The 15,254-nt window shown below is 35.3% G+C and overlaps 1 protein-coding gene across 2 annotated transcripts in view; it reads left to right on the top strand.

Moving 5' to 3' along the window:
- Sppl3 (signal peptide peptidase like 3) overlaps positions 1-15,254 on the top strand; it is a 139,207-nt gene that overhangs the window by 12,315 nt on the left and 111,638 nt on the right. The window lies entirely within an intron of this gene.

Raw genomic sequence — 15,254 nt, forward strand, 5'->3', positions numbered from 1 at the left:
AGGACACCTTCCTATAGTATTCTGATTTTCATTCCAATGTTAGTATTTTGTAAATAGATTTTAGAGATAAAATTCATATACTATACAATTCAGTCACTTAAAGTGTACAATTCAGTGCTTTTGGTATATTAACATAGTTTTATAACCATCACCACAATCAATTTTAGAATATTTTCTTCATCCCCAAAGAAAGTCTGTATGCATTAGCAGTTATTCCCCACTCCCCTTTCTCCCCAGCCCCTGGCAGCCACTAATTTACTTTTGGTCTCTGGGTTTGGCCTACTTTATATTAATAGAGTCTTATATTATGTGGTCTTTTATGTCTGACTTCTTTCATTTAGCACGTCTTTAAGGTTCATCCATTCTAGCATATATCATTCCTTTTTCTTTTCTTTCCTTTTCTTTTTTTTTTTTTGAGATGGTTTTGCTATGTAACCCAAACTACTGGCCTGGAGCTCGCAATCCTCCTGTCTCAGCCTTCTGAGCACTAGATTACTGGTGTATGCCACCACACCTGGCTTTGTTCATTCTTTTTTATTGGCAAATAATTTTCCATTATATTTGTGTACCAAATTATATTTATCCTTTAACCAATTGCGGGACATTTGGATCGTTCCCCCCTTTTTGCTATTGTGAATAATACTGCTATGAACATTTGTGTATTGGTGTTTCTGTGGATACATGTTTTCATTTCTCTTGAATGAATACTTCAGAGTAAAATTGCTGGCTTAAAGAATTTCTCTGTTTTCAATATGTTGAGGAACTGCCAAACTGTTTTCCAAAATGACTGTACCACTGTATTATTATTTTGGGTACTAGAGTTTGAACTCAGGTCCTACACCTTGAGTCACTCTACCAGCCGTTTTTTGTGTTGTGTATTTTTGAGATAGGGTGTTGTGAACTATTTGCCTGAGCTGGCTTTGAACTGAGATCTTCCTGATGTCTGCCTCCTGAGTAGCTAGGATTTCAGGCGTGAGCCACCAATGCCCAGCTAACTGTACCATCTTACATTTCACCAACAAGGTATGAAGGTTGTAATTTCTCTTTATCTTCACCAACAGTTGTCATTGTCTGTTTTTAAATTATAACCATCCTAGTGGGTATAAAGTGGTATCTCATTGTGGTTTTCTTTTGTGTGATGTTTATATTTAATTAAGGGTTTATAGAGAAAAAGCAGTGGTTTAAATTGTTAGATCTGTTTGTTTTTAAAAGTATAGTACCGAAGTCAAACCTTGAGTTTTAGTTACCTAAAAATCTTGGGTGGAGAAAAAAAAATGTGTATCTTTTGGCTCACAGGTCTTTTTTAAAATTCAGGCTATTGCTTATTTCTTTTACATGTTAGAATAATTTCAGAAGTTAGCCTTAGTAAACTGGGTGTGGTGGCTCTTGCCTATAATCCCACCTACAGGCAGAGATTGGGAGGATCTCTGTTGGAGGCCAGCCTGGGCAAAAACCTAGCGAGACTGAGACCTATCTCAACAAAACAAGGTGGCTGGGTGACACAGGCCTGTCATCCCAGCTGGGAAGCCATAAGTAGGAGGATCGTGGTCCCAGGCAAAAACCTAGACTCTGTTTGAAAAAAATAAAGCAAAAGGTGTTGTGACACTGGTGGTTGAGAGCTTTCCTAGCAGATATAAGACTCTGAGCTCTCTTTGGGTATAAAATTACTCTGGCAACCTGCTGTGTTATCAGTAGGCCTGGGACTCTGAGTGGTATAATGGCTGGAGTTTTTCTGGAGGTAGGGAGGGACTTCATAGCACTCCTTTGCCAGGAAGGTAATCACTAGAGGAATTAGTTGTGAAACTTGACCTTTTCTAGAATAGCACTGTCCAATAGAAATATAATGTGAAGTACACATATAATTCAAAGTTTTCTGGTGGCCACATTAAAAAGAAATAGCTGGTATTAATTTTGCTACTCAGTATATCAAAATATTTGTTATCATTAATTGCATATATTCAACATAAAGTTATTAATAAGAAGTTCTACATTCATTTTAGTACAAAGTCTCTTGTATTTATTCTTGGTGCCTAGCAGCTACCGTATTGAACAGTGTACCTCTGGAAGATAGAAATGCTTATGACCTAGATTTCAATGCTTAGGTATATGTAAACTTTAGAAAAACAAAGGGTGCTTAATTATTTCTGTATTTCTGGTTCTTTAATTTATGTTAACTTTTTTTTTTTTTTTTAATGTGAAACAGTGTCTTTAGAGGATTTACAGAGAGGCAGGCTCCTTACAGCTGAGAATTTTGTTTGGAAGCAGAGATTAGTTAGCAGGAAGAAGAAAAATCATCTTCATCATTCAGGATGTACCAGGCTCTATATTTCTCAACAAAGGAAAGAAATCTGTTGGAACTGTTGCTATTTGTTTCTTATTCTACTGGTTCTAGATGTCCAGGGTCTGCTTTGGCTTGTTTTTTTATCAGTTATTTACTATTCTTTGGCCCTGAAGCTGGCTTGGTTAGACAGAATAAGACCTTTGTATGTAATGAAGGACTTTATACATTTTGGGACTTTGCTATAGTAACTAAAATAGAATAAACCAGATCCTCTCTCTTTGAGTTTATAGTATTTTTAGAGACTGGGTGTCAAATGCCAGCAGAAATAATTAAGACAACTTCCAGAGAAGGAGATAGTAGAATGAAGCATTGTACAGACTGTGTGTCCCAATCATTTGATTACTAAAAGGACTGAATGTTTTAATATTTAAATGTAGTTGCTTATAGCTTATATTTTCTAATTTGTCTCAGTCCTTACCACTTTCCATTGCTGTACGCTGAATTTATGTACCACTAGTTTATATTATTTACCTAGCTTCTGAAGACAATTGAGTTGTAACCCATTGGTATCCAGTGATTGTTGTAAGTCCATGTTCAAGGATAGGTTGGGGATAAGGAGATACCTGATCAGTGTCCCAGTGACTGTGGATAAAAAACAAAAAACAAATTAAGGGAAAAAAAAAAAACCACCTTGAACCATTAAGTAGAGCTATCAGATGCTTTTGTATTCTAACAGATGTTCGGTCAACCATCATTCTGGTTTGCTTAGCATTGACCTGCAGTTATTCTAAATGGAGTTCACTGGCTTTTGAGAGTGGTCCATGAATGGTATTTTGATGGAGAGAAAAAGAGTTGCAACTTAATATACATGATATATCCTACTGCATTCCTTTGAATTCTTGGCATTTGTGACAATGTGAGTCTAAGGCCCATTTCTCAGTTCATGGATCTGAATTTGAAGGCCACATGAAATCCTGATGTGTTGTAAGTCCTAAGTACCAATTGTGAAATTAAAGAATGCATAAGTGGTACTATTATTTGCTAAGTTTATTTGGTGTCTGTGTTGAGTTTTTGGTGTATACTATAAATGTAATCATTTGTGAATATTTTATACTTTGACTCTTGTTCTTTAACTTCTTCATTTTTTGAAATGTGCTTAAAAGCTTTTACCAAGAAAGACTATCCTTATTAGTTGAGTTTCAAAGACTTTTAATTGGTGAGTTTGAAATGCTTTGATTTGCTGATATATTACTTTAAAGACTATTTTACCTGTTCTCAGCTGAATGCACTGTCTGTAGTAACTGAGCTCCAAATTAGTTGGACAGGTAGGATCTGAATTATAACACTTACAAAACTAAATAATTCCACAAAATGAGTAGTTACAAAACTTACTCATTCCTTTGGTAGTAAAGCCTACTTTAGATGTCTTTGATAACAAAACAACTTACATGAAGTTATCTATAGTGTGTACTCGCACATGTAGCGTGACTTTTCATCTACTTTGCTGCAGAAATATCTGCGTTTGATTATTGTCTACTGACTGAGACCCCGGTGGGGATGTTAGGTAATCCTAATGGATGTACATTTTGCCTTTCTAAAAGCAAAACAAAAAAAATATTTTTTTTGAACTGTATATATATTGGTGAAATTTTGGAAAATACAGGTAAACAGAAGAAATAGCAAACTGCTCATAATTCTACCAATTTAGATGAATCTTTCATTAAATTTGTCGTATATTCTTCAGGTCTTTCAAAAATGCATGTTAGCTGGGTGTGGTAGAACACTTGCCTAGTACACATGAGACCACGGGTCAGTCACCAGTATTACCAAAAAAATGTGACTTGATTTTTAAAACTATACAATACAGTTCATTGTTGAAAATGAGACATCCCAAATAGAAGTAAAAAGAAAAAAACATTTTTGGTGGGACTGGGGTTTGAACTCAAGGCTTTGACACCTGTAAGGCAGGCTTTCTATACCTCAGGTCCATTTTGCTCTGTTTTTTCTTTTTTTGAAGATGCGACCTTAAAATCTGTTTGTATAGGGTGACCTTGAACTATAATCCTCCAGATCTCTGCCTCCTAGTAGCTTGGATTATAGGTTGAGCCATCACGTCTGGCCAGTGTAATCGTTTTTTATTTATTTATTTTTTTGGTTATCATTTCTTAATAGATTAACAGTGGACTGTACACACTGTGATGCTGTGCCTTGCTTTTTTCACTCAACAGTGTCTCTAACTTCCACTATTTCCTTCTCATTCTGTCCTGTAGTATTCCACTGAATGTGAGTCAATATGCGGAAGACTTTAAAATATTTCTGCCTTCTGTCATCCCAGCTATGTGGAAGGCTGAGATTGGGAGGATCTGGGTTCCAGGTCGGTCCGGGCATTAAAAGTGTTGAAAGAATCTGGGAGTGGTGGTGCACATCAGTCATCCCAGGTACAACAGGAAGTATGAAACAGTGGTCCAGGCCAGCCTTGGCAAAAAGCAAGACCGTATTGCCAAAATAACCAGAGCAAGAAGAGCTGGAGGCATGGCTCTTGTGGTGTGGTTCATGTAGTGGAGCACCTGCCTAGCAATCAGTGAAGCCCTGAATTCAAGCATCAGTACCACCAAAACCCAGCACAACAAAACACACAAAAATCTACCTCAACTGTTAGACCCAGGTATGAAAACTCAAAGGAAAAAAAAACAGCAAGGAAGAGAAAAGATGAGAGATGGGAAAATATGGGAATAAGAAACACCTTTTGCTTTCAGGAGGGCAAATTGCAATTTTATTGCAGATTTATTAGCCACATTGTTAAAACTCTTTGTATGTATATAGTTTATCTTTAAATCAGTCCCTTAAAGTGGAGGTATTTTTCCTCCGTTTTACAGTTGAAAAATTGATTACTCGTTCAAGATTTTATAGTTAATGAGTGGCAGAGCTGAAATTTGAACACAGATATTTTTGACTACAAAATTAAGGCTTTTTGCCATTTAACGGTTCTCTAATACTAAAGGGAACTTTTCATCAAGTAGGCTTAGAAAGGCCTTCTCTTAGAATCAGTCATAGTCTGAAATAGCATATTATGAGCTTAAGTCAGGTAGTAAAACAGAAAGCTATTTAATTTTGTTTAAGTGTTAAAAACTCACTTGCTGAAGTGAAGAGTTCACTTGGTATCTTACTACCTGGAACATTTCTGCCTTAGCACTATTTTGGGAAGTATGATAGTTATTTTCTCTTTCTTGTATGAAATCTAAGGACACACGATTAAATCCTAATTTGGCGACGAAGAGATAAATCCATAGACTTATCTAACAACAGACCAGGTGTGTAGCCTTTTGGGGAGGAGAGGCATGGGGAGAAGAGAGAGGTCAGGTGCCATTTTAAGCCTCAAAATATGCTGTGAGGTAACTTCAAAGTAAGGTGCTTTTCCAAAAGTAAATTGCATGTGGCTACATCTTTGTTCACATGACAGATAACTAAGTTGTAGCTTATTCCTGTGTGTATGATATGGCAAAATTATAATCCAACAAAAGGATATAATACATTCATTTAGAGATATGTATGGAAAAATAACGTTTGGCCACCAGTACTTCTTACACAGGGGCTTAGAGTTAATATTCTGTCTTGATCATGAATTGTTCATTTTAGCTTTACTGTAGATAACGTAAATGGTGATTTAGGAAAGGAAAATTTATCTATTGTGGATGTATTATTTAAATATTGTACAGAAATTAGTGTCAAAGATGGTCAGCAAATGAATGAATCAGCAGCCAATTTGCATTTATTTTGTAAGAAAGTCACTTATCAGCTGAATTGAGACTCAGTCTCTTGATTAGGCATTGCTTTTAGTATTCCATAGAGCTACTCCTATCTTTCTTTTTACAGAATATTCTTTGATATTTTTTCTCATTCTAAGTTTTCAAATTCTGTGAATATTGTGTGAATGTTTTAATTGAAAGTACATTACAGCTGCTATTTAACTAAGACAAGGTAGTCTTCCTGATGCTATGGTATATTCCTTCTGTATAGTTAATCCAGTTTCCCCCATTAAAATTTTTTTTTCCAGTACTGGGGCTTGAACTCAGGGCTTTGAGCCATTTTTTTGTATTGGGTATTTTCAAGATAGAGTCTCTCAAACTATTTGTCCAGCTGGCTTAGAACCATGATCCTCCTGATCTCTGCCTCCTGGGTAGCTAGGATTGTAGGTATGAGACACCAGTGGCCATCAAAGTTCTGTTTTTGTTTTTGTTTTTTTAAAAATATATTTGCTATATTAATTACCAAGTCTTTGATGCTTTTTGTTGCTGTTTTAATGGAGTTCCTCATTCTTTTTCTAGTTGGTTATTAGTGATGTATGAAAATCTACCCCCCCTTTTTTTTTTCAGATTTGCCTTATATCCAACAACTAGAGTACTTATTGCAATAATTAAGCAATGGTTCAAAGTAATTATATGTATCTTTCAGTAATTTTTGTAATTCTCATTTTTGTTCCTTCAAAAAAATCTACTCTAAAGAAGTAAGTAATAAACTATTATAAATAACTAAATTAGGGCCCTCTTTAAAGCAGAAGACAACTAATATTTAACTTCAACTTTGTAGTGCAGATTGTTTTAATCACATTAGAGAAAAAGTTCTTTGTTTTTGTAAAAATGAGTAGGATTGGTTGAATTTTTTTAAAACATAGAATCTGTTACTATAATGACATTTTTTATTTAAAGCCCTTGTGTTCGTGAAATAAAAACTAGTCATTTTATATACATCTCTTCAAGTATTATTTTAATTGCTTAAGTGTTAGTAAGTCTCACATCATTATTTGTAAGCAAGATTGCTCTATGGTTTTCTTTTAAAACATTGTCTTACCAGTTTTAAGATATAAGTAATGCTTTCTCCATAATACTTTGAGGTCAGTATGCCACGCTTTTCTAGGAAGGCTTTACATTCCTGTGTAGAGCTATTGGATTTTAGTGCTCTCATGAGAGTAAGTTAAGAGGTGACTGGTGAATTTTGGTCAAGGTCTTCTGTGATAGCTTTGTTTACTCATCTTTTCATATATATTTTTGATATTTAATATTTTAATAGTGTATTATCCGTTGAGCTTAAGTTTTAAATTTATTAGCATATAAATGGATAGTATTCTCTAATTAAATTTTGATTTCTTTGAGTTTTTTTTTTTTTTTTTTTTTTTGGCAGTTCTGGGGTTTTAATTCAGATGCTGTACTACTGAGCCGCTCCACCAGCCAGCCCTCTTTGGCTTTTATGATTTCCTTTCTCATTTATAACTTTTTTTTTTTTTTTTGTGGTTGTTACAGGGATTTGAGCTCAGGTCTTGGCATTTGCCTTGCAGGCATTCTACTGCTTGAGTCACATCTCCAACACTTTTGCTGTGGTTATTTTGGAGATAGGGTCTCACATTTTTCCCAAGCCAGCCTGGACCATGATCCTCTTTTACATTTCCCTCCATAGCTGGGATGATAGGCATGTACCACCACACCCAAATTTTCCCCATTGAGATGGGGTCTGTTGCAAACTTTTTTGCCTGGAGCCATGATCCTCCTGATCTCAGCCTCCCCTGTAGCTGGGATGACAGTTGTGTGCCACGATGCCCCAGCAATTGGTTGAAATAGTGTTTCTTAAATTTTTATGGCCAGGGCTGGGCTTGAATCATGATCCGCCTGATCTTAGCCTCCCAAGAAGTTAGGATTCATTTTTAAGTTTTGAGATATTCTTTTTCTGTTTAAATTTTTAATTTTTAATTACTGTTTTGAGGTAGAATTGCCAACAGTAAAATGAATCCATTTTTAGCATATAATTTAGTAATTTTGGGATAAATATATGCTATTATAAAACTGCCAGCACAATCAAGCAATAGATCTTTCTTTCCATCACTCCATGTGCCCCCTTGTTAGCCTTTCCCTTTTACTCCCTCTTCTCACTCCTAGAACCTTGGCAGCCACTGATTTACTTTTTTTCATGATATTGCTTTTCTAGAACTTTATATAAACAGACTCATACAAAACATGGTCTTTTGAACCCAGCTTTTTTCAGCTAGCATGATGGTTTTGAAACCATCTATGTTGTTGAGTGTTATCAGAAGTTCTTTTTAAGCCAGGTGCAGTGGCCCACATGTGTAATTTCAGCTACTCTGGTGGTAGAGATTGGGATATTGCAGTTCAAGGCTAACCAAAAAGTTAGCAAGACTCCATCTCAACCAATAGCTCGGTGTGATGGCACATGCCTCTCATCCTAGCTATGTGGGAGGCATAGGGTTGCGGTCCAGTCCTGCCAAGGTAAAAATTTGAGACCCCCGTCTCAAAAATACTAAAGCAGAAAGGGCTGTGAGTGTGATTTAAGTGGTAGCACACCTGCTTACCAAGTGCAAGACCCTGAATTTAAACCTCAGTACCACAGAAAAGAAGTACTTTTTTATTGCTGGGTAATACTCCTTTGTGTAAGCATATCACAGCTTTTTTTTAATCATTCACTGGTTAGTGGGCTGTTATGTGTATTTAAATACATATCTTTTTGTGGCCACATGATTTCATTTCTTTTGAGAGTTTTGGCTCATAGTGTAAGCATATGTCTAATTTATATGTCCCATCAGCAGTGTATGAGAGTTCCAGTTGCTCCATTCTCATACCAGTTGCTTATTCTAATTGGTGGGTATTGTCAGGCTTGTTAATTTTATCCATCTAATGGCTGTATAATGGTAGCTCATGGTTTTGATTCTCAGGGCCTCACTCTTTGCTAGGCAGGTACTCTACCACTTGAGCCACTCAGCCAGCTGATGACTGATATTGAGCATCTGTTTTTTTTTTTGCTTTTTTAAAAATGTTTAGTTACTATTCGATATCTTTTTGTTGAATGTCTACTGAAATTTGTTGTCTGTTTTTTCCCCATTGGTCAGTTTGTCTTGTTATTGAGTTGTAAAAGTTCTTTTATATACTAGATACAAACTGTCAGATGTATACTTTGCAAAAATTTTTCTCAGACTTGCCATTCCTTTTTTTTTTTTTCTGTGATACCGGGGCTTGAACTCAGGGCCTACACCTTGAGCCACTCCACCAGCTCTTTTTGTGTTAGATGTTTTTGAGATAGGGTCTCCAAAACTGTTTGCTCGGGTTGGCTTTGAACCGTGATTCTTCTGATCTCTGCCACCTGAGTAGCTAGGATTACAGGCGTGAGCCACCTGCTTTTCCATTTTCTTAATGGCATTTTTTTTTTCTTTTTTCTTTTGTGGCACTGGAGTTTGAATCCAGGGTCTTGTGTTTGCTAGGCAGGTGAGCTACATCCTTGTTTTTTTTGTAGGGTCTTGCTGTATAGTTCAGGCTTGCCTTGAACTCTGGATCCTCTTGCCTGTACAGGCTCCAGAGTGCTGAGATTACAGGTAGGAACTACCATGCACAGCTCTTAATAGTGTCTTTTGAAAAGCAAAGACTCTGAGTCTTTTAATGTGATCCATTTTATCTTTTTTTTTTTTTTTAATGGTTTGTACTCTTTGGGTCTGAGAAGTCTTTATCTAAACCAAGGTCATAATTACCTTTTCTGTGTTTTCTTCTAGAAACTCATTCTGTCGAGTAAATCTTTTATCCATTTTGAGTTAATTTTTTTGTGTATAATGGGAGGTAGTACTATATTATAAAATTTTTTTCATAAGAATATCCAATTGTTCCAGCACCATTTATTGAAAAAAAAAAACCTATCTTTTTTTCCTATTGAAATCTCACATCTTTGTTAAAAATTAGTTGACCACAAATGTGTAGACTTGGTTCTCTGAATCTGTGTCTTTATCTTTATCAGTGTTATATTGCCTTGATTGTTGGTTTTATTGTAAATTGTTTTGGTTTTGGTGCTAGGGTTTGAATCTGGGACCTTGCATATGCTAAGCACATTCTCTAACACTGATTTACTGTAGTCAATCATGAAATTGCTTTAAAATTGTTTAGAGTCAGCTTGTCAGTTTTTAGTAAGGAAAAACAAAAAAGCCTTTCTGGAATTTTGATGGGGATTGTGTTGAATCTTTAGATGAATATGGGGCTGGAGGTGTGCCTCAAGTGACAGAGCCCCTGCCTAGCAAGAGTGAAGCGCTGAGCTCAAACCCCCCAAAAAAATTTGGGGTGAATTGACATCTTAGCAGTATTGAGTCTTAATTCTACGAACATGGTATGGCTCTCAGTTTGTTTAGATGTTCTCTGTTTGTAGTTTTTAGCTCATAGTTCCAAATGTTTTCTTAAACGTATATACATTTTTGTATTTTTTTTAAATCCTACTCTAAATGTTTCAACTTTTCCATTTTCAGATATTCTTTGGAAATATGTAGAAGTATAGATTTTTTTTTAATTGGCATTGTATTCTGCAACATTGCTAATCTCATGCTATTAATGTCTTTGTAGATAATTTAGGATTTTGTACATGCATGATTAGCTCACCTGTAAGTAAGTTTGGGTGCCTTTTGTTTCTTTTTTTTTTTTTTTTTGCCTTGTTGCTCTTGCTAGGGCTTCCAAGTTGAACAGAATTGATGAAAATGGACATCTTGACCTGTTGTAGATCCTAAGTGGAAAGGATTGAACTTTTCACAATTATAGGTAGTTTGGGATCTTCCTAGATGACTTTCATAAAGCTGAAGATGTTTCCTTCTGTTGTTAGTTTGCCATGAGGTTTTATCAGGAGTAGATGTTGGATTTTGTCAAACTCCTTTCTGCATCTAGTGAAATAATCATTTGTCTTGATGTGGTGAATGAAATCGGTAATGTAATACATGTTTTCTAAATGGTAGGATTTAGCTTGCCAAAATTTTGCTACAGATTTGTACATCTATATTCCATCTATATTCATGAGAGATACTGGTCTGTAATTATCTTACAGTGTCTTTGATTTTGGTACTAAGGAAATGCTTGCCTCATGAGATAGAAAGTGTTTTCCCTTTAGAATTGGCATTATACTTTCCTTTAAATGGTTCATATATCCTCCCTGCAATCAGCTAGGCCTGAGGTTTTCTTTCTGGTAAGATTTTTCTTTTCTTTTTTTTTTTTTTTTGGTGCTACTAGGGCTTCATGCTTGCTATGCTTGCTAGGCAGGCACTCCACCACTTGAGCCATTCTGCCAGCCCTTCTTTCTGGTAAGATTTTTAACTATAAACTTAATTTTTAAAACAATAGTTATTGTCCTGGTTAGGGTATCTATTTCTTCTGGGGGTTGATTTAAATTTATAGTATGCATCTTTAGTACAGTTTATGTTGACATCAGTTATAATATTTTTACTTTCGAATGTCTCACATCTGTTGTAATGTTCCTTTGTTGTTTCTGTGTCTTTTCCTTTTTTCCTGATCAGTCTAGTTAAAGGTTTATTAATTTTATTTATATTCAAAGAGCTACTTTTGATTTTACTACTTTCCTCTAGTGTTTTCCTTTCTATTTTATTGATGTCTGCTTTTGCCCTTCATTTCCTTCCTTGTTTTGCATTTAACTTGCTATTCTTTTTCTAGTTTCTCAAAGTTAAAATTTAAATCAGTGATTCAAAACCTTTCTTGTTTTCCAATAGTGTTTAAAGTTATGAGTTTCCCTCTAAGCATTTCTATAGCTGTGTCTCAAAAATGTTTGTGTCATTGTCATTCAAGTCAAAGTATTTTCCAGTTCCACTTATGATGTCCTCTGACCTATAGGTTATTTAGAAGGTTTTTTTTTTCTTTTTTCTGTTAATTTCTAGTTTAATTCTCCTATAGAGAACATGTTTTGGATTATTTCAGTCCTTTTAGAGTTGAGAACTTTTTGGTCTTTTGTGTGTGCTTGTTTTTTAGTGATCCAGAATATGATCCATGTTATTGAAAGATTTTTAGTTCTTGAAAGATTTTTAGGTACACTTGAAAAGAATGCGTATTCTGAAGCTGAGCGTGATAGTACATGCCTGTAAACCCTGTACTCAGGAGGTGGAGACAGGAGGATTGCAAGTCTAGGACAGCCTGGGCTGCATAGCGAGATCTTGGCTAATAAATGAATAAGTAGTGAGACTGTGTCTCATAAATGAGTGAATGAATATATATTTTGGTGTTGTGAAATATTACATAAATACTAAGTCGAGTTGGTTGATACTCTTTGGTGATTTCATTTTTGGTCTGTCAGTTGTTGAGATAGACTTTTTGACGTTTCTAAGTCTAATAGCTTTGTCTGTTTTTCCTTTCAGTTCTGTAAGTGTTGAAGCTTTGTTACTAGAGCTATCCTGTTTAGGATTGTGTCCTTTTGAGAACTTGAGGACTCAACCCTCTATCATTATGCAGTATCCTTTCTAACACTCTTTGTTCCAAAGTCTACTTTGCTAATATTTATTTATTTATTGCAGTATTGGGGTTTGAACTCAGGGCCTATACCTTGAGCCACACCACTGGCCCTTTTCTTTTGTGATGAGTTTTTTTTAGAGATAGGGTCTCATGAACTATTTGCCCGGGCTGGCTTCGAACCTCCATCCTCCTGATCTCTGCCTCCTTAGTAACTAGGTGTAAAGGCATGAGCCACCAGCAGCCGGCTGTTGCTGTTTATTTATAGTACTCCAGCCTTAGTGTTTGCAAAGTCTCATCTGTGGTTATTCCCACCCAATGTATTTTTCATTTGAGATACCACGTCACATTTTTTTGAAATATATTTCTAATGTCTGTTTTAATATTTTTGCTCTAACATTTCTATTGTTTACAAGTCTTAAACTTTTTTTTTCTGGATATGAGTTATCTTTTCCTGCTTCTTCACATGCCTGGACATTGTGAATTTTATATTTCACATTGCTGGACACTGGATTTTGTTGTATTTCCTTAAAGCTGATCAGATTTTATTCTGTCATTGTGAAGTAACTTTTGGATCGTTTGATCCTGGTTAAGGTTTTATGACTGGTTATAATAGTCGTTATCCTTGGACTAATTTAGCCCCACTACTATGGTATGATCCTTATAGAGACTCTGGATTTTCATTCTGACCAATGAATCACAAACTATTTCCAGCTGTTCATGAGATCTGGGAATTATTAGGCCTGTTACTTTCTGGGAGTGTGTTCTCTGACCTTGGATGAAGAGGCTTCCTTTCAGGGACTTGCAAACCTGAGACTTAAGGGAATCCCTCTGCAGACCTGCAGAGCTCTCTGTGCATGTACCTTCTTCCCCTCCAGTTTCCTGTCCCATAGATTCTAGCTGCCTCAGCTTTTCCCAACTCTGTTGTCTCAATTTACTGAAACCCTTGGGTTCTGTTTCAGTGTTTTGTCCTTGCTTTCAGTTCTTTCCAGCTTGAATTTTGCACTTATCTTTGCTGCTGCTGCTTTAAAAAAAATATTATTCTTAGCTTTTATTCTGAATCTGAAGATACATTCTTTTTTAAATTACTGCTAGTAGGATAAAATAGAATGTTTCTTTTACAGTATGTGTGAAAACTTTGATTTTTTTACCTTCCAGAAGAATTAAGTACTTTTTAGAGTAAACTAGTTAAACATTTTTGGTTACCATTGTTGAAAATAGTTTGAAAGCTCCAATGGCTTTTTGTCACTATATGATAGATTTTCACTTTAGACAACATGCTGGTGATGAGTAGTTTGCTCTTGTAAAATCTAATTTTTAGATACTCTTATATTTTCTCAGCTGCATATTTGACATTCTTTTGTTCCTATTCTTGCTTGTACTTGAATTGGGTTTAATTACATTTGTTTATGCTATGCATACAAATTCATAACTATTTCTGTGTTGATCCACTATGGTGAATTACAACTACAAAGTAGTCCTGTGTACTAGCAAAATGCTAATTTAAGAAATAAATATGCAGTAGCATGCCAGTGATTTTTAAATAGCCTAGTCACATATATCCATTTAGCTAGTGGTTCTTAGCTAGGGTAGTAACCAGCCTCTGGGGACATTTTTGAAATTTGTGAGAGCATTTCTGATTGTCATCATAGCAGAAGTTAATATAGGCATTTGGTGGGCAGAGGCTAGATTTGCTAGCTGTCTTGTAGTCTGCAGAACAGTACTGTACAATGAATAATTATTCTGTCTCATTTGGTGTTTGAATCTGCTTTATCCAAGTCTGAAATATTTTTACATATAGACTCAAAGTATTTTCTCACATAATACATTTTCTCTGCATGCAAGAGGCATATAAATCTGGTGGGTAATGTCCTTTCATTTAGAGATTTACTCAGAGTTTGCTGTTTTAGAAAAAGAAATACTACGATATAGCAGTACTCATCATGATATTTTAATCACTTTTAAACACCTGATTCAGTCTGTGTAACTTATATTTGTGGTGATTCTTAATATTGTACAAATACCCTGCAATTCATATTTTCTAGTGTATTTTTAATTTTATTTTATCATTTTTGTATTTTCTTACATGTGTACACATGATTTGAGCCACCTTCCCCCCATATTGATGCTCAAGTTTTTACATGCTTAGTAATGTAAGAGTTAATTTCTTTTTCTTCTTCATACTACAATTAGATTATTGTGATTTTTTTTTTAAATATATGGGGAGGTTACTATCAGTAAAATTTCAAAACAGTAATGGTACTGTATAATCATAGGACCTTACAGTGCCATACGCACACAGATTATCTTTATCTGAAGTGCTGGGACCAGAAGTTTCAGATTTTGGATTTTGGAACATCTTTATACACTAGTATGTTCTGTAATAGTCTTCATTGCTGACAGCAGGTGACATCAATAGTTGTGTGGCTTACCATGTTCTTCTTTGTAATCAGACTCAACCATCCTCCTGCTATGTTTACATTGCACTTCAAATTCAAGAAAATGGTAGAAACTTGGCTCCATTTGAATCTAGTCTTCATCCCAAAAATCTTAACTGCATTCCTGCATCATGTAAGCAAGACTTCAAAGGAACCTTCAGCTAAGTTTAAGAGTACAAGATAAACTTAAGTACTCCCCTGTTCTTTAAAAAGAATGTTGGGAGCAGAATCTAACAGCCAGCTGGCCAAATTTTATCCTTAATTAGCATTTAAATAGCC

The sequence above is a fragment of the Castor canadensis genome, chromosome 18, assembly GCF_047511655.1.
Source record: "Castor canadensis chromosome 18, mCasCan1.hap1v2, whole genome shotgun sequence".
Lineage (NCBI taxonomy): Eukaryota > Metazoa > Chordata > Mammalia > Rodentia > Castoridae > Castor > Castor canadensis.